The sequence below is a fragment of the Crotalus tigris genome, unplaced genomic scaffold (genome assembly GCF_016545835.1).
Source record: "Crotalus tigris isolate CLP2741 ecotype Arizona unplaced genomic scaffold, ASM1654583v1 scf7180000019583.1695794, whole genome shotgun sequence".
Classification (NCBI taxonomy): Eukaryota; Metazoa; Chordata; class Lepidosauria; order Squamata; family Viperidae; genus Crotalus; species Crotalus tigris.
In genome coordinates, this window is record NW_024097605.1 from 461,797 (window position 1) to 484,861 (window position 23,065).

Below are 23,065 nucleotides of genomic sequence, written 5' to 3' on the forward strand. Positions count from 1 at the left end.
TTTTAAATAAGGCCTTTTTGTGTGATGTTATCAGAGAGGGCTTGACTCTCTTCCAAGTCTTGGAAATAACACAGAACACAGACAAATATATATACATAAATACTGTTAAAAAAAACATTTATTTAAACATATGGCTTGTCCTGCAAAAGCAAGAAAAATCATGAGGTGATTCCAACCAAAAGTGGGTTTTTTTTTATTAGGGCCCTTAATCATCTCCTATTTTTCTCACCATTCCAAGGCCAAGCATAATGTTCTGGGTGGCCACACACACATATACACACATATACATAAACAAAACACACACACATCAATTTGGGGTTTGAGGCTAAAACAGGCCTCCCCTTTTAATTAAAAAGGAGGAGAACATTTATGGTTACTTCCAATTTATCCCAGCAACTTCAAAAGACATTGGGGAAAGACCAAAAGGAATATTGAAGGTGTGAAGGGTGAGGGAAAAGTAGCAGCCTCCTCTCTTCACCTCTTGACAATAGAGCCAGATTAAAAGGGGGAAAAGGGAAGAAAAAAACTTGCTTTCAGTTCTTTGAATTTTCTTTTCTTTTTCTTCCATGGCTTTAGTTGTTATCAGATAAACTAGCTAACCGGAGGTTTACAAAGTTTTTCAATGTTGTCTTGTTAAAGATTATTTATACTTCTACACATCAACACAAAGCACCCTCAGACATTGTCTGACAGGGTTAAACTTAACAGTTACTTGAAGTTTCAAAACATCCCAATTGTTCAAAACACATTGCAGAGGAGTACATTTTAATTTAATTTGTTTCTTTAAATTCCTCTGACAATTCCCCATATATATTTTTTCTACTTCAAGATTGTTCCTCTAATATTTTCCTTACGGGCGTGTATGATGGCCGTAAGGAGGCAAAAGAATTAGCCTCTTCAGAAGGAGCTGAAAATCCAATTAAAGATGCTTTTGGAGGCACAGTTTTTACTTGATCCTAATCAGGTGTGGGGCTTGTAGTTAATTGTTGCCCTGCTGAAGCATCTGAGCCAAATTTTTCCACTGCTTGATGGCATTTGATGCCATTGATGTAATACCTGTACTGGAGCCCGAGATTCAAGATGTAAAGTATGCCCTATCTTTTCCCAATCTCGTAACCTAAGCGTCCAGCGCTTAGGATATCAAGGGGAATGTTTCCCTACCTCATCCACCAGCTTCCTTATGTCTGCCTCAGGTGCTTTCATGCCTGATTTGTGTAACAGGAATCTGAGTTCCTCTACTGGTGCTGAGATAGATTGCAACCCTTACTTACCACTGAGGGGTCCCATAGGACGAAAGTGCACTTAGGGGTCTATTCCAGACGCTGGTAAGTAAGTTGGCTGTTGCTCCCTCGGAAGGGGGGGCTGTTCCAGTTGCTCCATGGGGGGCGCCAGATGTAAGATGCTAAGAAAAAGATGAAGGCATGTCTTGAGCAGAGGTTTGAAGCTGCAAGACACAGCTTGACAAACTCTGAGTTTATTGCTTCTTTTTTATTATTATTAAAAGTTTTACAAATTTATTACAATATAAACCCCCCACCCCTCACCCCTTCCCCCCTCCCCCACTTCCCAGAGCTGACTACAGGGTAACAAATAAACAAACATAATCTAACTAACATAAACCAACTATACTATCAATCAAAACCATAACACACTTTAACTCCTTCTCAAAACAAATATTAACAAATTAAAACAAAAATAATAATATAATTAAAACTATTAATAATTATCTAAAATCTACTCAAAAGCAAGGTAATACTTTTCAGTTTCATATTTCTTTTAAATATAATCAATCCATCTTCTCCAAACCATAATGTATCTTTCTTGTGAATGGTCCTTCAAGTAGGCAGAGATTTTCGCCATTTCTACTAAATTAGACACCTTAAGTATCCATTCTTCCAAAGTAGGCAGTGAGTTTTTCTTCCAATATTGCCCCACCAATAATCTTGCAGCTGTTATAAGATTCAACATCAAATTGATTTCTTTAACATCAAAATCTACAATAATACCCAACAAAAATAATTGTGGAGTAAACTTTATCTTTCTCTTAAAAATATTTTGAATATTCCACCAAATCTTAATCCAAAAGGCTTTAATATCTCTACAGGTCCACCAGATATGAAAATAAGTTGCATCTAAATTTCCACATCTCCAACATTTGGGCTGTAAATTTGGATACATGCTAGACAACTTTTGGGGATCCAAATGCCATCTATAAAACATTTTATAAAAATTTTCTCTTAAATTTTGCGCTTGAGTAAATTTTACATTTCTAACCCAAATTGTCTCCCATTATCAATAAATCAATAAAATCAGATCTTGAATATTTTGAGCCCATTTAACCATACAATCTTTAACTAACTCCGTTTCAGAGTCCAATTCTATTAAGGCACTATAAATTCTTTTTATATGAGCTCGACTTTGATCTTTAATCTGTTATACCAAATTCACATCCTCTAAAGTGATACCAACCTTTGATCTATACTCCACCTCATTAACAATTTATTATAATAAAACCAAGAATATGCAATACTTTCTTGCTTCAACTCAGTTAAGGGCTTTAATTGCCAATGCTGCCCAACCAAACTAAGTAATTCCTTGTAAGAAATCTTATCCAAATTTACTCCCCTAGATACTCCCTCTATCACGTCTCCAGGAATCCCCCAAATTGGGATTTTATAATTTAACCTATAATAATATTTCTTTCAGACACGCAACAAGGCACTTCTCAAAATATGGGTTTTAAAAACCTGATCAACTTTTTTATCATAAATTAAATACGTGTGCCATCCATATAATAAATCCCATCCCTCAAGAGAAAGAATATTTTTATTTGTTAAGTTGAGCCAATCACTAATCAGTGTTAAAGCTACCGCATCATAGTACAATTTTAAATTAGGCGCCTTTAGTCCTCCTCTTTCCCATGTATCCTGCATAATTTTGAATTTAACTCTCGGCTTTTTCCCTGCCCAAATGAATTTGTTAATCCCCTTCTGCCATTCCTCCAGATTAACATCTTTTTTCAAAATAGGTATCATCTGAAATAAAAAAAGAAACTTTGGAAGTATATTCATTTTAACTGCCGAGATTCTCCACAACAAAGATAATTGTATTTTTTTCCAATAATTTAAGTCCTTTTGCACTTTTACCCATGATGTCTCATAATTATTTTTATACAATTTAACATTAGAAGCTGTTATATATACTCCTAAATAACATCCTTTTCTTTCATAGACATATTTTTCACTAATATTTTAGTCTTATTATTATTTACCTTAAAACCAGAAACCTTCCCATACTGAATTAAAATTTCAATCAAATCTCTAACCGAATCTGTCGGTTGAGATAATGTCACAACCAAATCATCAGCAAAAGCTCTCAACCTATAATCATTCTTATTTATTTCTATTCCCTTTATACAAGGTGACTCCCGAATTTCGATAAGTAAAATCTTCATTGTTAAAACAAATAACAATGGTGATAAAGGACATCCCTGTCTTGTACCCTTTTCAATTTTAAATGCTTCTGTTAATTCCCCATTAACTATGATTTGTGCAGATTGTTGTTGATATATAGCCTTAAGGGCAGATAAAAATTTGTCCCCAAAATTCATTTCCTCTACTACTCTGAATAAGAATTGCCAATTTAATTAATCAAAAGCTTTTTCAATCAAAGCCGGAGGGATTTGATTGTTCTTGTCTAAATACTCAATTAGATTAACAATTTGTCTAACATTATATTTCATATATCTTCCGGATATAAATCCAGATTGATCACTATGAATCAATTGCTTCAAAACTCACATTAATCTATTTGCCAATATTTTTGAAAAAAATTTATAATCTGTATTCAAAAGAGATATAGGCCTATAATTTTTAGTCTGAGTCAAATCTTGGTCCTCCTTCGGAATCAATGATATAAAAGCCCTTCTCCATGATGGAGGTACCTCTGCTCCCAACAAAATGTTATTAAAATGTTCCTTCAATGGTTCTATCATTTCTTCACATAACATTTTATAGTAAATTGCTGTTAATCCATCTGTACCTGGAGCCTTACCAACTTTTAATTGTTTAATTGCCCAAATAATCTCTTCAGAAGTAATTAAACCATTAATCTCATCTCTTTGATCAATAGTAAGTTTAGAAAAATGTGATTCCTGTAAGTATTTTTCTATATCTGAAACTTGTATGCTTTCACTAGCATATAACTTTGAATAAAAATCTAAAAAATTCCTTTTAATCAAATTTTGTTGATAAACTTCTTTACCTTTATAATTTATTTTCTCTATAATCCTTGATTTCTGTTTCTTTCGTAGTTGGTAAGCCAACCACCTACCAGGTTTGTTTGCATTGCGAAATGTATTATGTTTCACATACCTCAAATTAACTGCAATCTGATCAGATATTAACATATTAAATTGCTCCTTAAGCAAGATAATAGAAGCCTTTAAATTATTGTCCAATGGATTTAATGTAAGAGCCTTTTCCTTAGATTTAATCTCTACTTCCAACTCTTTACGTTTCTGCATCTGTTTGTGTCTATGCACATTGTTCATATGAATCAAGACCCCTCTCATATATGCTTTACTGGCATCCCATACCATTGGCATTGAAGTACCCTTATGCATATTCAAAAGAAAAAATTCCTTTAAATAATCTCTACATCTCTGTACATTCCCCTCATATTTAAATAAATTTTCATTCAATCTCCAAGTCCTTCTGTTCCCATCTTCAGTAGATAACTCCATCCATACAGGACTATGGTCTGACAATATTCTGGGGAATATCTTAGCATTCTTCACCCTAGAAAAAAGATTATTAGTAATTAAAAAAAAGTCAATTCTGGAATACGACTGATGCCTGTCCGAAAAAAAGGTAAAGTCTCTTTCTTCCATATTCCGTTCCTGCCAAATGTCTCTAAGTTTCAAATCATCCTTCAAATAAAAAAAAAACTTTAGGTAATTTTGCATGATTAGGAGATTTAAAAGAACCCTTCTTGTCTTTGCTTGAACCTAAAACACCATTCCAATCTCCCATCATAATTACTGATTTGTAATCCAACTGAATTATTTTCTGATGTATCAACTTATAAAAATATTTTTGTTGCTGATTAGGAGCATATAACCAAATGACAAGACTTCTCTTGCCATTTAATAATAATTCAATAATAACATATCTTTCTTGTGGATCAGAATCACTTAACTTCGGTGATAAGTCTTTCCTCACATAAATGACTACTCCTGCTTTTTTCTGCGGAGCAGAGGCTGTAAAGTGTACTCCCAGCTGGGAATTAATCAAATATTTTTCATCCTTTAAAGCAATATGAGTCTCTTGCAAACATATAACATCATTCTTATGTTGTTTCAAGTAGTAAAATACTTTCTTTCTTTTCTGTGGTGAATTCAAGCCATTAACATTCCATGTCAGGAACTTTGCCATCTCTAGTGGCTTGAAGCCTTTGGAACACTGCATCTAAATCTGCAGTTGATGACCTCTTCGGTCTTGTTCCTCCCACTGGCTCAGAGGTAGCCGCCTGTGTTTTAATTCCAGCATCTACCTTTTGTTGTTCTTTTTCTCTGCGTTTATGGGCTGCATGAGTCATTCTCTGTTCCCTTGGATTTTCTCTTATCTCCAGACACTGTTGCATAGATTCAACCAACAACTCTTCTCCTGTTGGTGACATTGCTCCTGCAGCCAATTGTCCTTCAAACTTACTTTCATTTCTTCTAGATCTTGGAGATAGTGGTGCACCTGCCTTCAGAACAGAAACGTAAAAATCTCTTGCTTTTAAAATTGTATTAAGTCTATAACGTGTTCCAACATAATTCACCACTATGCCAACAGGTACATCCCATCTAAATTGAATCTGTCGTTTCTTAAGCTCCTCAGCCAAAAAAGCAAAATCCTTTCTTCTGCTATGAATTTTTGGAGGTATTTCTTTTAAAATTATAACATCTTGAGCTGCAATTTGAAATCTTTGCTTATAAAAAGCCTGTATAATTTCATTACGAAGTGATCTCCTGGAAAAATAAATGACCACATCTCTTGGTAAATTTCTCTGCTTCGCAATCCATGAATTAACTCTAAAAAAAATTTCTATATCTCTCAGCATTTCTTCAAATCCACATCCCAAAATGGATGCTAATTCTGCTGCAATCTCTTCTTTCAAGTTCTCTTGCACATTCTCCTTCAACCCTCTTATTCTCAAAGCAAACTCCATATCTCTGTATTGTGACATTATAACTTCATTCTGTGCTACATCCACATTATTTTCAACTCTTTCAACTCTTCCTTCTAATCTTTCAACATTTCCAACCACCTCATCCACCCTATTATCCAGGCGTTCTACGTGGGCCGCAAGCCCCTGAAAAGCCAGCACACTATCTTCCCTCATCTGATGATTTTTCTCCTCCAAAAGCTCTGCTGTCTCAAACTTAATCTTTTGCACAGTTTTCTCCATAGCATCCTGTACAACATTCTGTACAACATTCTGTATATCTTTAAGTGTGAGTACTTGAGATGGGGGGGAGGGTGGAGGAGACTTAGGCTTAGGTTGCTGTATAGTCTGTGTTACTAAAGAAGAAATTGAAACTTTAGGAAGAGAAGAAATTCCATGGCGTTTTGAAGCCATTTTTTTAAAAAAAGAAGAGATGAGAAAAAAGGGGGGGGGGAAGAAAAAAAATCACTTCTTATAACAAAATAAAATAAAAACAACTCCCCCTTACTCAAAAAAGAGAAAAACTCTTTAAGTAAGCAAAGTCTGTTACATTATTGAAACTTTGTTGCCAAGTCCTGAAACAAAGAAACAGGATTCCTCCACCATTTTTCCTTTCACTCCAATCATTAAAATAATAGCTGGAGAAGACAATAGTTCTTTCTTGAGTTAAAGTTAAAATTCAGCACAGTTCTGATCCTCCTGAACAGCTCCGTCTGCTTTAAATTTTACTTACAGTTCTTTCTTATGTAGCAGATGTGGAAGCAGCGTCTAGCTTCATTCTCTACTGGAGAACAAAGGTGTCTTGAGGTGCGGAGTTATTCCGGACTCCGAAGGAGCTCTCACCCTTCGTCTCCCAAAAAATAATCTCTGGGAGACTAGAGGAGCTCAACTTCTATCCAGAAAAAAACTCACCTTCTTCCCTTTGCCCGGGAAGAAAGTTCCGAACCGCAAAACAGCTGATAGTCGCTGTCTTGCCGGCTCTTACACAATCCCGAGACGGGTGGCTAAAAAAAAGCCACCATTGGCGCGGCAAACGCCACCGGAAGTCCGTTTATTGCTTCTTATATATTTGTTACATACATAGGCTTTACCATTAAATGCTGACAAAGGTTTCTTCATTGGAAAATGTCTTCATATAAGCAACTATTTTCTAGTAACACATTACATGGTCAAAGATCAGGTAAAGAGCAAACAGGAGAAGGAACTAACAAGGCAGGAAGAGATAGGAAGTAACTTAAGCTTATTATCTATTTAGGTAGATAAGGCATTAAGTCAAAAGGATATGACCTTCTGGCTGCTTCATTAGGACAAAGGGTATCAAAAGGTTATGAGGTTTGTGGGGGGGGGGAAGCATGGCAGTTTGCTGCACATGCATTTTTCCCCACAAGAAACTCGATGCTCAATTGATTCATTTTGATATTCTGCTTTCAATCCTGTTGTTTTCAAGATATTTCCCTTATTCACCTCCTTCAACAGAGGCTCTTTTGCTTTTTTATGTAATTATTTAAGCCATGTTTTTCCTCTTCCACAGTTTGTTTCACCTGTAAGAGTCCTTTGCCACCCTGAGATCTTGCCAAGTACAATTGATCAATATCACTTTTTGGGTACAGAGCAAGGTGCATTGTCTTTAGTTTTCTTGTCTTTTGATCCAAGTTATCAAATTCTAGCTGAGTCTCATAAATTATTATAGCTGAGTTTCATATAACTGGTACTGCCCATGTGTTAGTTGCCTTTATGATATACCCTCCAGTCAGTTTTGATTTCAAGATTTTCCAGATTCACTTTATATATTTTGTTGAAGTACATTCTTGACTTGGTTGTGCAACTGGTCAGATGCTTCCAAAGTCCTAAGTACTTATATCTTTCTTGTGGTATTACTACTTTTATCAACTCTTATCAAGTTCGAATCCATCATCTTCAATACTTTTTCTGGACTTAATAGCAATTGCTGCACATTTGTCAATGCTAAATTTCATTCCAATGTCCCTGCTAAACTCCTCAGTGAGTTCAATTCAGCTTTTGTTTTTTCAAACAATTTTAAATCGTCCATGTAGAGCAAATGAGAAATTTTCAAACTTTTTTTTTGCTAATTCATAGCCACAGTTTGTCTTATTCAAAATGCTTGTTAGTGGTGTCATCAATAGTATAAATAACAGAGGTGACAATGTGTCCTCTTAAAAGATTCCTTATTATTATTATTGTTATTATTTTACACTTTATTTATATTTTCAAGCCACAGCTAAGTTGGCTTGAAAATATAAATAAAGCATATTTCCCTTGTTTCAGTAAATATTCATGAGAGTAGACCTATCACCAACAAGAGGAATATTACCATAGTAAGAAGGACAATTGGACAGTTAGTAAGCAAGGGTGGTTTTAGGGTATACAAATAGCCAAGATAGAAATGTGATATATTAAAATATTATTAAAGAAATACTAACAAGAAATCTCTTGTTATCAATATAGTATTTTAACATTATGCTCATAGGTTATAGTTTGTTAAGTTGGCTATAGCTATGTGCCCATTAATATGATTGTGTTAGAGGGAGATATAAGGAAAAGAGGAAACCATTTGATACTATGACTAGTAAGGTGTTGTATTACCAGTGCTGGGATTCAGCCAGTTCTCATCATTTTGGTAGAACCGGTAGCTAATTTTTTGTTGCCCAGGCCCATAATAGACTTATGGAAAAGGCATCCACACAGAGAACCGGTGTCATGGTTCCAACTGATGAAACTCTTCAAAGAACTTTGAGGCATAGTTTACCTTAAAGAAACTTTATTGGAGTAGCATAGCTTCAGTACTAATATAGTTGAAGCCAAAAACTGGATTCCCCTCCCCTGGACACATAGTATCAAAGCACAATTCCCTCCTCCAATTAACAGTCATAAATCACATTCTCCAATTACTTTGAAATACAGGCTTTCCCTCCTGTTCTCCAACCTGCCAATTCTTATCAGCTCTTATTTCAAGTTCTGAATTCACACACTAGTACAATATTGTTATGTCTAACTAACTCCAACCACATTCCGCCTCTTCCCCCAGCATCATCTAATTCTAAGAGTAAAGCATAAGAAAGAAAAAGGCTGCATCTTCATATGTTGTCAAAGCAAGAACATCCAATGTTAGCAGCATTGACAACCAGTTGTTAACATATTTGAATCCCACTACTGTGTATTACCAACTGGTCTGTCAGAAAAATTCTACTTTTATATTAGTCCCAGTGTTTCTACAGTAATATCAGGGCCAATAACAATGGAAGGGGCTTTATAGTCAAATACTGAAAGAAAAATGGGCCATATATGAAAGGGTCCAATATGTAATATGACAACATTCTATCCTGGAATAGAATAATCAGAAAATAAGCATTCTGTGGTGGTTAAGGCATCAGGGGCTAGAAATGGGGAGACCATTTATTCTAATCCTGCCTTAGGCACAAAGTCAGCTGTGGCCCAGTCACTTTCAATCCTCAGAAGGAGGCAATGGCAAACAACTTCTGTAAATCTGCCAAACCCCCCTCTCCCCTGGCAAGGACATGTCCAGATGGTCTCTGAGAATTGGACATGATTGAATAGAAGAGCAAAAATGGTAATCTTTGTAATCATTCCAACATGCTATACACAAAAAAATAGCAGGTGTAATGCTACCCTGCATCCCCTATCTCTGTCAGGGCCCACTTCAAAACCTGATCCTAAGAAAGCAGGACTCTTGGAACAGTTTCTTCCCAAAAGGAACTTTTATTAGGAGAAGCTGATAGAAGACATAATAGGCAGGATCTGAGAGTTTCCCACTCAGATCAATAGGTTAAAAGAGTCCCAAGCATAACCCCACCCCAATAGTTCATCCAGTCAGTTTGAATGGGCCAATCCCCATGTGTTAAGTCTGCTGTGGGAAAGGAGCTGATAACAGGGTCCTTTCCCATACTTGTGAAGATGTTGGGTCTTCCCACCTTACCTTCCATAGTGAGAGATAAGCCAGATGGCCGGAGGTACATTCCTTTCTCACCCCAAGGTAACATCAAGGGAGAGACAATTCAAAGAGTAAGTATGTAGGAACAGCAGAAAAGATACATTGTAGAAAAGCAGAATACATACCACAGAGCCTTCCCCCCTCCCCCTCAGGAGAATGACAGAACCCTCAGAAAGAAATGAATTAGGAAAGAAATGAGATAGATCCCCCCCCTAGAATGGGTTCTGACATCTTGCCCTCCTTAGAAAAAGAAAGATCCACTTGTAGAAAACAAAACAGAAAAAGGGGAGACAAGGATTAGTCTGGTTTATCTGGGTATGCAGCATGAAACTTACTAAGTAATCTGGGGGCCCTAACATGGCGTTTCTGAACCCACTCATTTTGGGAAGGTGGCAGGTGTTTCCATGCTACTAAATATTGGGTGGAACCATGATGCTTCCTGGAATCTAGGATTTCTTTTATTTCAAAATGTTGTTCACTTTCCACCATGATTGGAGAAGAGGAAGGAGCTGCAGCTGGCCTTAAGGGCGATTGCAATTCACATTTTAAAAGGCTGCAGTGGAAAATTGGGTGAACCTGTCTGAGTGTCTTTGGAAGCTCCAATTCTACTGTGACAGGATTTATTATTCTTTTAATGGGGAATGGTCCCACAAATTTTGGTCCTAACTTTTTTGAGGGCTGCAGGGATTTTAAGCATTTTGTTGACAGGTAAACTTTCTCTCCTACTAGAAATTGTTTAGGTTCCTTTCGTTTCTTATTTGCTTGGAATTTATATGCTTCCCTAGCTTCGTCTAATGCTTTTCTCATGACTGGCCAGGTATTTTGTAATTGTGCAATCCACTCCTTCAATGAAGGGATAGTCGGGTTACTTGATGGGAGTTCAGGCATTGGGTTAAAATCTTGTCCCATTGCCACTTGGAAAGGAGTGTAGCCATGCTAGAATGTACTGCATTGTTATAGGCAACTTCTGTGAACGGGAGCAATCGGTCCAATTGTCCTGGCTGGTAGTTAATGAAGCATCTTAGGTACTGCTCCAGTACTGAGTTCAGTCTCACCATTTGTCTGTGGATGATGACTAGATGACAACCCCTGTATGGTCCCTAACAGTCCCAGGAATGCTTTTCAAATTTCCAATGTGAACTGTACCCCTCTATCTGATATGATTCGTCATGAGGCCCCATAAAGTAGATAAATATGCTGGGCAAACAGCTTTGCAAGTGTCTTTGCATTGGGGATTTTTTGGCACAGGATAAAATGTACTTGTTTAGAGAACAAATCCATCACAACCCAAATGACTGTGTTCCCCCCCACACTTTCCGGTAATAAAGTGGGGGGGAACACAATAAAGTCCATAGAGATTTCTCTCCAAGGCGCTGATGGGGTCACTACTGGTTGCAGAAAGCCTGGGGTCTTTCCTTGCCTTCTTTTCGCTGCAGCACAAATTGGACAACTGGCCACATAACTTTCAAAGTCCTTTTTTATTAACAGCCACCAAAACTGCCATTTCACCAGGTGCAAAGTTTTTACGAACATGAAATGACCAGCTAATTTTGAATCGTGGCATAGCTGCATGAATGTCAGTCTCTGGGTTTTTGGGATGTACAGCTTTCCTCCCACTCATGGTAAACCATCAGTCATGGTGCATAGGTTCTTGTGGCTTAGGAACCATTCATCTGTTTCTATCACTTTTTTGAATTCAAACCCTGCTTGGCTGCTAGGGGCTTTTGAAGTTTGATTTGTGCTCAGGTGGTGACTTGTGCTGCTAATTGCTTTGATGGCATAAGTGGGTCTGTTATTTCTGTTCTGTTGCTATTGTACTGTGGCAGTCTGCACAATGCGTCAGCTAAGAAATACTTTCCTCCCGGCAAGTGCTTTAGGGTGAAATTAAACCGGTGGAAATGCTGCAACCATCTCGCTTGCTTAGGGGTCGGTTTCCTGACTGTTTTTAGTGCTTCCAGGTTTTTGTGGTCAGTCCATATTTGGAAAGGAATTTTGTTCCTCTCCAGGAAGGGTCCATCAGACTGCGTAAGCCTCCTTCTCCAAACTACCCACCTTTGCTCTGTCTCTGTGAGCTTCCTTGATCTGTATGCACAAGGCTGCAATTTCCCTTCATCATTCTCTTGTAATAGTACTGCCCCCACAGTCACTAGCACAGGGCTTTTCAACCTTTTCACAGATTGTACAACTTTTAGGACATGACAATATTTGAGTACCACCAATGCTTAGCAAGGTGTCAAAAAGGGGGGGATTTGGGTTTTACTGATTAGATTAATTTGTTGTTATAGAAATGGCTAGTTTATAATATTATGGAAAAGTAAAAAGTTGAGGTTCAATGTTAATGCTTCCTTCTACTGCAACAGAGGAAGTATGTTCTTTTTCCCTTCTCCCCCTCACTTCCCCCCCTTTTCCTCCTCACTGTGTCCTACTATTTGCTTTTGTATTTTTGTATTTTATTCTATAATCTACTAAAATATTACAAAAGTAAAAAAGTACCAGTTTTAATTTCTTCTGTGGCTGTTCCTTTGCTGAATCACTTTCCCTTTGCACTGACAAATGTATGAGGAATTCAGACTTGGCATGGCTATTTGAGGAATTCTGGAAGTTGAAGTCCACAGGTCTTAAAATTGCTAAGTTTGTAGACTCCTGAGCTAGCTGGTTGGCCCTTCTGAGCTTTTCCAATCCCTCCCCTGTACCCTTAAAGACACAGGAACCAAGTGCAAAGCAAGAAAATAAAGAAACACAAACTCTTTTTTTTAAAGCTGCCTCAGGCGCGTCACATGTCACAATGTTGCAATCCTTGATTGAAAGGCTCCGGCAATTGTCAAAAGCTTTAGCTTTAAATTAAGCCTGTTTACCTTCAAAGAAAACTTTCTAAAAGCCACAGACAGACTCAATTAAAGGGGGTAAAACTAATTACATTTGTTTAAAGGGATTAAACCTTTCCTGATGCCTTTTTCCCCTTCCCCCACCCAAACCACGTTCTTTTATAGCCTCTCCTCTCCCCCCTTCCCTTTTTCTTCAGTTCACCTCCAGCTCCAAGCTGCTTCCTGAAGCACCAATCAGCTGGAGCCCTGCTGGCTCCTGGGGCTTCTGCCAAGCCCAGACAGTCCTGCAGTTGTAGCTGCCTCTCCCTCAGGCTTGGCTTGCTTTGGCTCATTCCTCTCCCCTGCTACACTTGGCTAGCAATCACGTACCACCTGCCATGAGGCAAAGTACCACAAGTGGTAGCGTACCACGGGTTGAAAAGCCCTGACCTAAGGCAATAATATGTCTTGAACTGGCCCCTATGGCCAAATTCTTGTAAAGGGAGAGAATGTAGGAGAAGGTCTTCAACCTTTTTTTATTGTCCAGTTTTCTTACATCTTTTCTACTCAGACCTTTTATTTTTTCTTCTGGATAATCCAACCACTACAGAATTGTGAATAATTTGGACCAAAGAAAATTTGACACTCCTCTGTTTGTCACTACTTTTCACTTGACATTTCCAAATTTATCTGGTAGAATCCTGAAGGCAAAATTTTTTATCAAAATGCACAATTTTATTTTTTAAAATTTGAAAATAGAATCATCAGAACTAGGGCTGCAGACAGGTTTGAGCAGTGGGCTGAAGTTAATAAGATGGAATTTAATGGGAGTAAAAAAATGTAAAGCATAAGTATAGGATGGGAGAGATCTGTTTTGGCAGTAGTATCTATGGAAGGGATTTAGGTGTGCTTGTCAATCACAATTAAACATGAGTCAGCAAGAAGTAAATGCTCCACTCTACTTTAATCAGATTTCACATGGAGTCCTGTGTTCAATTCTGAATGCTGTAGATAAAAATACAATAGTGACAAACTGGTTCAAACAAATACAAGATGGTGAAGGATGCAGACAGCAAGCCATATGAAAAATAATTAAAAGATCTAGATATATATACTTTACCAAACAGAGGATTCAACTAAGTAGACTTTGTGGTTAGTTATAATTTTTTGATTCTATGAATCAGATAGAATTTATCATGATTGCTCACTTGTATTTTTTATCAAGAAGAAAGTTATTAATGGCATTATTGGCAGCTTGTCTCTATTATTTAGGGTAAAAAGGAAAGAACCAATCTCAGCATCAGTTATGTATATAATATGCATTTGAATTTCATGATACAATTTTAGAAGCACCAAGCACAGCTCTGACATAAACTGAATTAAGAAACTAGAGCTATTTGAAAGCTGTTAGCATAATATATGAGACAGAAATTCAGAACTTGCTGTTGTAGAAATAAAAAAAAACAGTAAAGCAGGATTTTTAAAGTATTAATACAGATTTTAGGTTTTACTGTGCTTATATTATCACATATATTAATTCAGGCAATGTGCATGACAAGCTGAAATGTATTGCCCTCTATGTATATGTATGCCTAACATAGTATACATACTAAGTAGAATTTCAACAAGCCACCTGATTGTTTCATTTTTCCTCTCCCCTTCAATTCTGTTGTTAGCCATCACTTGATCATCTGACTGGAAACTCATTATACTGCAAATTCTCAAGAGCAGACACTGTGACTTTCATTTGTCTATGAGACCCTTGTTTAAATAACAAAGAGTCTAGGTAATGTGTTTGAAGCTTAGAACGATTCTCTTGCAAAATACTACCGTTGATTCAACATAACCCTCCCCCTCAAGACTCTTAACCCAATATAGTGTTACAACCTGATATTCTCATTCAACCCAGAACTTCCCTGACTAGAACAGCTCCTCCATTGAATGCCATAGATGTCTTGTGCATACAAATCAGTTATCTGATTATAATGAAGGAACACTTTGCACTGACCGGAGAGCTATATCTACATCTAGAACAATAACCTGGACTCAACCTCAGGGTAGACTAGGATGGTGTCACATGTCAGTCCCAGAAAAAATAGGCTATGACACATTAGACCCTGATGTGTTTTAAGGCAGGCTTTTCAATCTTTTCACAGATTGTACCACTTTTAGGACATGACAATATTTGAGTACCACCAATGCTTAGCAAGGTGTCAAAAAGGGGGGGATTTGGGTTTTACTGATTAGATTTATTTGTTGTTATAGAAATGGCTAGTTTATAATATTATGGAAAAGTAAAAAGTTGAGGTTCAATGTTAATGCTTCCTTCTACTGCAACAGAGGAAGTATGTTCTTTTTCCCTTCTCCCCCTCACTTCCCCCCTTTTCCTCCTCACTGTGTCCTACTATTTGCTTTTGTATTTTTGTATTTTATTCTATAATCTACTAAAATATTACAAAAGTAAAAAAGTACCAGTTTTAATTTCTTCTGTGGCTGTTCCTTTGCTGAATCACTTTCCCTTTGCACTGACAAATGTATGATGAATTCAAACTTGGCATTTTTGTGACTTGTGGACTTCAACTCCCAGAATTCCTCAGCCCTCATGCTGTTTGAGGAATTCTGGAAGTTGAAGTCCACAGGTCTTAAAGTTGCTAAGTTTGTAGACTCCTGAGCTAGCTGGTTGGCCCTCTGAGCTTTCTTTTGTTAGAATTGACTTCATTGGGTCACTAGTTCAAGACCATTAGTTGTGCAGAACATAATTATTTATTTTAGACTGGGTGGGAAAGGTCATATTGTAAGTGTGAGCAAAACTAAGCAATAAATATTTAAAGAGCATCAGCTGAGCCATTTTTTTCTATCTTAGAATAAATATTTATAAGAAAGTTCATCAGAGACAGGGACAAAATATTATGACTGAAACCTTATAAAGAAGTCAATCCAAGTTGCAATCATCTATCCAATTTTCTAAGAGCAATCCCCATTTAACCTAGGAGGATTTGTGCCATTATGTTATGTTATATTACATTACATTATGTTATAACATGGTTAATACAGCTGCCTAACATGCAAGCTGCCCAGGTTCAAATCTCAGAAGGGAATAGCTAGCTGATGAGAGCTAAATAGCTCAAAATAGCTATACTAGTCTCCCCTTAACTCTTTGTCAGCAAAATCTAAATTTTGCTGTGAAGTATACATACATACATACATACATACATACATACATACATACATATATATAGGTCTTTGGTTGTTCGGGTTTTCTCCCGCGTAAAATTGAAAGTGTCTTGGCGACGTTTCGACGAAGTCCCATTCGTCATCTTCAGGCTGATGTTTTCAGCTTCATGCTTTGAGCAGCAATGTGTGGTTTTAGCTGTTTCTTCCTTTTAACTGCCAGTGGGGGTATGAACTGATTGGGTGGGAGCTTGGCTGTGTTCTGATTGGGTGGAGGTGTGTTCTGAATGGTTAGGGGCTTGGCTGTGCTCTGATTGGCTGGGGGAGTGTTCTGTTTGGTTGTGCTCAGGTTAGTCTGAGTTGCAGAGGGGTTTAAGATTTTGGGCTGCCTTGCTATTTTTTGGCTTCGCGTTCGTGGTCGTGCCTCCTCTTCATGGAGGGTGTCAGTTTGCTTCATGTATGGATTGGAGGGGTTTAAAGTGGCTAATGATGCAGCTGTGGTCTGGCTTCTGGTTTGTGGTCGTGCCTCATCATCGGTGTGGCTTTGGGTTTGCTTTTTGCGTGGATGTGTGGTGGTGACATCCTGTGTGGTTTTTGTGAGTGTGGGTCTGGTATCATTTTTTGTGTTAGGGAGTCGTTTGTCAATAAGGGCGGGTTTCCAAATGGCTGGTAGGCGGGAGGTATCATCTCGCTTGTTCATGCTGTGTGGGCGTTTTTCTATCTCGATGGCTTCTCTGATTATTCTGTTATTAAAATGCCAAAACTTTTGGCAATGGTTCTGGTATTTTTAAAGTCAATTTCATATCCTGTGGCTTTAAGGTGTTGGACCAGGGAAGATGTTGGTTCCTCTTTTTTGACTGAGTTCTTATGTTCTTCAATGCGTGCACTTATTCTTCTGTTGGTTTGTCCAATGTATGTGGTGGGACAAGTGGTGCATGGGATTTCGTATACTCCTTGATTTTCTAATTCAATTTTATCTTTGGGGTTTCTAAGGATGGTGGATATTTTTCTGTTTGTGCAGAATGCTGTTTTGATGTTGTGTTTATGGAGGATCTTACTGATTCTGTCTGTGGTGCCTTTTATGTATGGGAGGAGGGCTTTGCCGTTTTCTTGTTCTTTGTCTTGGATTTTAGTGGGGGTTTCTTTTTGGATTAGGTTTGTAATCTTATTTCTATGGAATCCATTGGATGTTAGTACATTGGTGAGAGTGTGTAGTTCGGGTTTTAGGTGTTGTTCGTCAGCTAAGCGTTTTGTTCTGGAGATGAGTGTCTTGGCTACAGAGTTGATCTGTGCTGGGTGGTGGTGTGAGAGAGCGTGCAGATAGCTCTAGAAAAATCGGATCACAAACCCAAACTCTGGCTCAGATACGTAGACGACACCTTCATAATCTGGCCACATGGGAAAGAAAAACTGGACAACTTCCTCACACACCTCAACAGCCTACACCCCAAAATACAGTTCACCATGGAAACAGAAGCTAACAACCAACTTCCCTTCCTGGATGTCTTAGTCTACAAGAAATCCAATGGCTCCCTAGGACACACCATCTACCAGAAGAAAACACACACAAACCGCTATCTGCACGCTCTCTCACACCACCACCCAGCACAGATCAACTCTGTAGCCAAGACACTCATCTCCAGAACAAAACGCTTAGCTGACGAACAACACCTAAAACCCGAACTACACACTCTCACCAATGTACTAACATCCAATGGATTCCATAGAAATAAGATTACAAACCTAATCCAAAAAGAAACCCCCACTAAAATCCAAGACAAAGAACAAGAAAACGGCAAAGCCCTCCTCCCATACATAAAAGGCACCACAGACAGAATCAGTAAGATCCTCCATAAACACAACATCAAAACAGCATTCTGCACAAACAGAAAAATATCCACCATCCTTAGAAACCCCAAAGATAAAATTGAATTAGAAAATCAAGGAGTATACGAAATCCCATGCACCACTTGTCCCACCACATACATCGGACAAACCAACAGAAGAATAAGTGCACGCATTGAAGAACATAAGAACTCAGTCAAAAAAGAGGAACCAACATCTTCCCTGGTCCAACACCTTAAAGCCACAGGACATGAAATTGACTTTAAAAATACCAGAACCATTGCCAAAAGTGAACATTTTAATAACAGAATAATCAGAGAAGCCATCGAGATAGAAAAACGCCCACACAGCATGAACAAGCGAGATGATACCTCCCGCCTACCAGCCATTTGGAAACCCGCCCTTATTGACAAACGACTCCCTAACACAAAAAATGATACCAGACCCACACTCACAAAAACCACACAGGATGTCACCACCACACATCCACGCAAAAAGCAAACCCAAAGCCACACCGATGATGAGGCACGACCACAAACCAGAAGCCAGACCATAGCTGCATCATTAGCCACTTTAAACCCCTCCAATCCATACATGAAGCAAACTGACACCCTCCATGAAGAGGAGGCATGACCACGAACGTGAAGCCAGAAAATAGCAAGGCAGCCCAAAATCTTAAACCCTCTGCAACTCAGACTAACCTGAGCACAACCAAACAGAACACTCCCCCAGCCAATCAGAGCACAGCCAAGCCCCTAACCATTCAGAACACACCTCCACCCAATCAGAACACAGCCAAGCTCCCACCCAATCAGTTCATACCCCCACTAGCAGTTAAAAGGAATAAACAGCTAAGACCACACATTGCTGCTCAAAGCATGAAGCTGAAAGCACCAGCCTGAAGATGACGAATGGGACTTCGTCGAAACGTCGCCAAGACACTTCCAATTTTACGTGGGAGAAAACCCGAACAACCAAAGACCTACATATACATACATACATACACACACACACACACACACACACACACACACACACACACACACATATATATATATATATATATATATATATATATATATATATATATATATATTTGCACTGAATGCTTCACAACAGCAACAACAAAATCAGTTGCATCCAATTCAACCTACTTTTTACCATTTTCAAGTTATCCCATTCCGTCCCTAATAGATATTTATACTTCAGCACAATTCTAAATATACTGTGTTTCCCTGAAAATAAGATAAGACCCTGTCTTTTTTTTTTTTAACCAAAAGACCAATTAGGGCTTATTTTCAGGGGATGTCCTATTTTGCAGCCACCTACCCACTCTATCAGAGAAGAGAGCATGTGCTGCTGCCACAAGGTGAGACAAGGCAGTTGGGAGGGGTGGAGCTGCCTCATGCGTCCTGCACCTGCTTACCTCAGGGCCCCCACAACTAGGCCACCCACACCCTACCACCTGCCTCATCTCACAGTAGTGGCACCAGAAGCAGTAGCCCTGACTAGCAGGAACCTGCATGGCCACTGGCCCATTTGTCTGGTTGCTTGCAGTTGCAACAGGGCAGGAGAGTGCGCGTTGCACTGTTGCCGCCATCACAAATTGAGACGAGGCAGGTAGGGTAGAACTGCCCCATATGCCCACTTGCCTCTTCCCTTTCATTCCCCTTCATGCTGCAGAGGATGGGTAGGGGAGCCTCAGTCCCCTTTCCCAGTCCCCCTCCACCATTTCAGGGCAAAGGGGGTAGTGATGGTGAAAGGCCTCTGCCACTGCTGCACAACAGCTGGTGATAGCCATCACCTTCTCTGCCTGCCTCACGCTGCTGCTCCTCATCTCAGAGCCAGGGGGAGTGACGGCAAAAGGCCTCTGCCACAGCTGCACTACAGCTGCATCCACCACTGGAGGGGCTTTCTTCAGTCCCCTTTGCAGCTCTGCCCAAACAGCCGAGGGAGAGCTATACCAGGGCTGGCAGCTGGAGTCATGGCAGTTTGATCTTCGGAGTGCCCTCACCATCAGCTTTGGTATAACTCTCCCATGTTTGTGTGGGCGAGCTGTGAAGGGGACTGAAGAAAATCCCTCCAGTGGAAATTTCTTTTTGTACTGATCATTACCACCCTTGTAAAGGGATTAGCCAAGGAAAATCTGTTGGGGTATTACAGAAAAAATAGCTTTGAAGATTGGGAGAGAAAAGGAAAGACAGGTGGGAAATTTAAAAGGCTGAGTTTTGAGGTGTCCTTTAGTTAATGTAGTATGTTTTCAAGCTTAGCTTCTCCAGCATTCTCTGTATAGTACTTTTTTATAAATATGTCCATCAAATGTGTGACTTCTTTTGTTATTTAGAAAAGTAGAATTCAAAGTAGATTAAAAAGTAGAGAAAGATAGAAGACAAACTAAAGTAAAAATGAATAGCAGGATTTCCTAAAAATTGCTTACTGCACTATTTGATAGTTGCTCCCTATACATTTTAGCAGAATTGTATAACTGATAGGACTGTCTAATAATTGTAATTAAATTATTTGGCAAGGTGCAGATTGTACATTTTACTTTCTGTTTCTATGAAGTCTGCTATGTGGAAATATTTTATTTTATTCATTTTAAAACATTTGTAGGGCTTCCCACCTTGTGAGACACAAGTCTGAGTGGCTAATGACAGTAATAAAAACACAAGAATAAAGAAGAACAATCAGTCACCATATCCAACATATATCATTCAGTGCTCCAGGCTCCAATGTTACTACCCCAACTGCTGAGGGAGAAGCCCCGCTCTCAGTAGCTTTCTGGGAGATAAAAAGAGTGAGGACTGGTATATCTTAAGGGGAAGGTGTGCCATAGGGAAGGGACAGAACAGGAAAGGATAGACAGAACAGTCAGTTGGCATGTTCTCTATGAATTCCTGCCATAACATAAGACAACCATAACATGCTAGAACAACTTATAGTTATGTGACTCATAGTTTCTTTAAGTGTAAGCTATGCATTGATTCTATATACTTTAAGTTTAAAGACTGGGGGTTAATTGGTAAAGATGGAGGCTTAACATTTAATTGCTTTGTGCAAAATTTAGTAAAAGTTCTACAATATTTTTTTACACAAATCATCAGAAGCAGCTCCCAATATATTGTAATTTGCTTTTTAGAACTATAACAATGCAGTACAACTTTATACTCATGGCATTCAGAAATAACAATGCAGTACAACTTTATACTCATGGCATTCAGAAATAAGACTACTTCAAGGCAATTGTTCCCAAGGTAGCAGTTTTCATTTAAATGTGGGTCAGACATACTGTTTGCAGAAATTATACAGTGATCCTAAGAAAAGCAAGGAGGATTTTTTTTCTCCATGCCTCCTCCATAGGAATGAGAGAAACGACTGAGAGGTTATGAAATTGGGTGGGCAATGCTTCTTTTCAAAATAAGACAGTCTTAGAGTAGGCTAAACATTTGGCACAGCAGTACTTTGAACTGATGATCCACGTATTCTGTTCTATGGTGAAAGTAATTCTAATATTAATTATTTGTAAACATTTTGTCTGGTGGTTTATGTCTCACTTCAGAAACATTAAACATCATTTCTGTTGTGTCCTGAGCCTGCAAAGGCAGGCTCGGGACGTTGCAATGGTCCCGGGCAGTTGCAAGCTGCCCGGGACCAGACTGGCTGGCGCCAGCGCTCGCACGCATGTGCAAGGCGTGCAGCGCGCCTAAATGTTGCTTTTTGGCCCGGGGATTGTCTTTAAGAGAGGCTGAGAGGTTTGTTCTGCTCAGTGTTGTAACAGGGGCTACTGAAGACCAATAAAGAGTTCCTGAAACCACAGAATGTCTTGTGCCGTCATTGCCATTAACCGAGGACTCAACACTGGCGACGAAGGTGGGATTGCCTTACAATTACACAAAGAATTGTAAGCTTACCCTGGAGTCCTGAGACAGCGAGGAAACGGTGTTAAATTCAGCAACTGCCTGCCAATACAGCTTTGTTGGAGGTAAGCTGGCTGATAGACCCTTCCTGCTTTACTGAAGATGGCAAAGATAGGGAAACTTTCTGAGTTTGATGTTACACATCCAGAAAGATGGGAATCTTATGTGGCCCGAGCAGAAAATTATTTCAGAGTAAATCAAGTGAGAGAAGATGGCTTAAAGATCTCCACCCTGCTGTGTGTTTGTGGTCAAGATGCATTTGAAATTGCTGAAAATTTAGTAGCCCCTGCACCTCTTGAATCTGTTACCTACACAGATTTAAAGAAATTATTAAAAGAGCATTTTCAGCCCAAGTTATCTGTTATTGCATGGAGACATACTTTTGAACAGAGGGATCAATGGGCTGGTGAATCAGCTAAAGAGTACATTGCTGCATTAAGAAGAGCAGCTAAGCATTGTGAGTTTAAAGACTTAGAGGAAAGTCTGAGAGACAGATTTGTATGTGGGCTGAGAAACAGAGATGTGCAGCAAAGACTTTTTGCTAAAGAGGACATATCGTTCCAAGATGCCTTGAGAGAGGTTACTGCAGAAGAGGCAGCAAGTGGGGCAATCAAGAATATGAGGCCCATCAGAAGTACTCCAGAAGCTGTGTCCGTGCACCAGGAGGGAGTCCAAGGAAGCTCGGAAGAGGAACCTGATGAAGAAGTAGATCATCTCTACCCAACCAAAGAAGGGAAGCAGAAGGAAGGCAAAGAAAAGTCTTCAGCTGTACCCAAGTGCTTCGGGTGTGGAGGTCGCCACAAGAGGACTGACTGCAAGTTCCGTTCTGCAATCTGTAGAGCATGTGGGAAGCAAGGCCACATAGCAGCTGTGTGTCTGGGCCGTCAGAAGGTACAATCCCAAGAAGAATTGTGCCTGAAAGGTACCAGGGTCCCCAGCCAAAACAGGGTGGGTTTCTGTGCTTCACGAAGAAGCATTTATAGGACAGACACACACAAGCCACTCAAAAAGAAACTGTCACTTAAGGTGAAGTTGCAAGGGGTTCCATTGGTCACGGAACTAGACACTGGGTCTGCACTTTCAATCATTTCCATTCACACATTCAGAAAAATTTGTTCTGGTAGTGGTTTTCAGGCCAAGCTTAG

At 39.0% G+C, this 23,065-nt stretch overlaps 1 protein-coding gene across 2 annotated transcripts in view; it reads left to right on the plus strand.

Annotated features, from left to right (window-relative positions):
- SLC16A7 (solute carrier family 16 member 7) overlaps positions 1-23,065 on the plus strand; it is a 190,044-nt gene that overhangs the window by 48,578 nt on the left and 118,401 nt on the right. The window lies entirely within an intron of this gene.